Source organism: Vidua macroura, unplaced genomic scaffold (assembly GCF_024509145.1).
Source record: "Vidua macroura isolate BioBank_ID:100142 unplaced genomic scaffold, ASM2450914v1 whyUn_scaffold_156, whole genome shotgun sequence".
NCBI classification, from domain to species: Eukaryota; Metazoa; Chordata; class Aves; order Passeriformes; family Viduidae; genus Vidua; species Vidua macroura.
The window spans coordinates 25,459-28,388 of NW_026530557.1; positions in this window are offsets into that span (position 1 = coordinate 25,459).

The window sequence follows — 2,930 nt, forward strand, 5'->3', positions numbered from 1 at the left end:
ATCCCAAGGGAGATGTGACCCCTGATCCAGATCCCAGATCCCAAGGGAGATGTGACCCCTGATCCGGATCCCAGATCCCAAGGGAGATGTGACCCCTGATCCAGATCCCAGATCCCAAGGGAGGTGTGACCCCTGATCCAGATCCCAGATCCCAAGGGAGATGTGACCCCTGATCCGGATCCCAGATCCCAAGGGAGGTGCAGGTGGGATCCCCCTGACCCAGATCCCAGATCCCAAGGGAGGTGCAGGTGGGATCCCTCTGATCCGGATCCCAGATCCCAGGGGAGGTGCAGGTGGGATCCCCTGACCCAAATCCCAGATCCCAGGGGAGGTACAGGTGGGATCACTCTGATCCAGATCCCAGATCCCAAGGGAGGTGCAGGTGGGATCCCTCTGATCCCAGATCCCGAGGGAGATGTGACCTCTGCTCTGGATCCCAGCTCCCAAGGGAGGTGCAGGTGGGATCCCTCTGATCCCAGATCCCAGATCCCAAGGGAGGTGTGACCCCTGATCCGGATCCCAGATCCCAAGGGAGGTGCAGGTGGGATCCCTCGGATCCCAGATCCCAAGGGAGGTGCAGGTGGGACCCTCCATGCTCTAGATCCCAGATCCCAAAGGAGACGTGGGTGGGATCCCTCTGATCCCAGATCCCAAGGGAGGTGCAGGTGGGATCCCTCTGATCCCAGATCCCAGATCCCAAGGGAGATGTGACCCCTGCTCTGGATCCCAGATCCCAAGGGAGGTGCAGGTGGGATCCCTCTGATCCAGATCCCAGATCCCAAGGGAGGTGCGGGTGGGATCCCTCTGATCCAGATCCCAAGGGAGATGTGACCCCTGATCCCAGATCCCAGATCCCGAGGGAGATGTGACCCCTGATCCCAGATCCCAGATCCCAAGGGAGATGTGACCCCTGATCCAGATCCCAGATCCCAAGGGAGATGTGACCCCTGACCCAGATCCCAGATCCCAAGGGAGATGTGACCCCTGATCCCAGATCCCAGATCCCGAGGGAGATGTGACCCCTGATCCCAGATCCCAGATCCCGAGGGAGATGTGACCCCTGATCCAGATCCCAGATCCCGAGGGAGATGTGACCCCTGATCCCAGATCCCAGATCCCGAGGGAGATGTGACCCCTGATCCAGATCCCAGATCCCGAGGGAGATGTGACCCCTGACCCGGATCCCAGATCCCAAGGGAGATGTGACCCCTGACCCAGATCCCAGATCCCAAGGGAGATGTGACCCCTGACCCGGATCCCAGATCCCAAGGGAGATGTGACCCCTGACCCAGATCCCAGATCCCAAGGGAGATGTGACCCCTGACCCGGATCCCAGATCCCAAGGGAGATGTGACCCCTGATCCAGATCCCAGATCCCGAGGGAGATGTGACCCCTGACCCGGATCCCAGATCCCAAGGGAGATGTGACCCCTGACCCAGATCCCAGATCCCAAGGGAGATGTGACCCCTGACCCGGATCCCAGATCCCAAGGGAGATGTGACCCCTGATCCAGATCCCAGATCCCAAGGGAGATGTGACCCCTGATCCAGATCCCAGATCCCAAGGGAGATGTGAGCCCTGATCCCAGATCCCAGATCCTGAGGGAGATGTGACCCCTGATCCCAGATCCCAAGGGAGATCCCTCTGATCCAGATCCCAGATCCCAAGGGAGGTGCAGGTGGGATCCCTCTGATCCCAGATCCCAAGGGAGATGTGACCCCTGATCCCAGATCCCAGATCCCAAGGGAGATGTGACCCCTGATCCAGATCCCAGATCCCAAGGGAGGTCCAGGTGGGATCCCCCTGACCCAGATCCCAGATCCCAAGGGAGATGTGACCCCTGCTCTGGATCCCAGATCCCAAGGGAGGTGCAGGTGGGATCCCTCTGACCCAGATCCCAAGGGAGGTGCAGGTGGGATCCCTCTGACCCAGATCCCAGATCCCAAGGGAGGTGCAGGTGGGATCCCCCGATCCAGATCCCAGATCCCAAGGGAGGTGTGACCCCTTACCCAGATCCCAAGGGAGGTGCAGGTGGGATCCCTCTGATCCCAGATCCCAAGGGAGGTGCAGGTGGGACCCTCCATGCTCTAGATCCCAGATCCCAAAGGAGACGCGGGTGGGATCCCTCTGATCCCAGATCCCAAGGGAGATGTGACCCCTGCTCTGGATCCCAGATCCCAAGGGAGGTGCAGGTGGGATCCCTCTGATCCCAGATCCCAAGGGAGGTGCAGGTGTGATCCCTCTGATCCCAGATCCCAAGGGAGGTGCAGGTGGGATCCCTCTGACCCAGATCCCAGATCCCAAGGGAGGTGTGACCCCTGCTCTGGATCCTAGATCCCAAAGGAGACGCGGGTGGGATCCCTCTGATCCAGATCCCAGATCCCAAGGGAGATGTGACCCCTGCTCTGGATCCCAGATCCCAAGGGAGGTGCAGGTGGGACCCTCCATGTTCTAGATCCCAGATCCCAAAGGAGACGCAGGTGGGATCCCTCTGATCCAGATCCCAAGGGAGGTGCAGGTGGGATCCCCCTGACCCAGATCCCAGATCCCAAGGGAAATGTGACCCCTGATCCGGATCCCAGATCCCAAGGGAGGTGCAGGTGGGATCCCCCTGATCCAGATCCCAGATCCCAAGGGAGGTGCAGGTGTGATCCCTCTGACCCAGATCCCAGATCCCAAAGGAGACGCAGGTGGGATCCCCCTGACCCAGATCCCAGATCCCAAGGGAGGTGTGACCCCTGATCCAGATCCCAGATCCCAAGGGAGGTGCAGGTATGATCCCTCTGATCCCAGATCCCAAAGGAGACGCAGGTGGGATCCCTCTGACCCAGATCCCAGGGGAGGCACAGCTGGGCCCCCCCAGCCTCAGGCTCGGGGCTCACCTGGCCCAGGTGAGACCCCAGCAGGAAAAGCAGAGCCGGAGCAGACG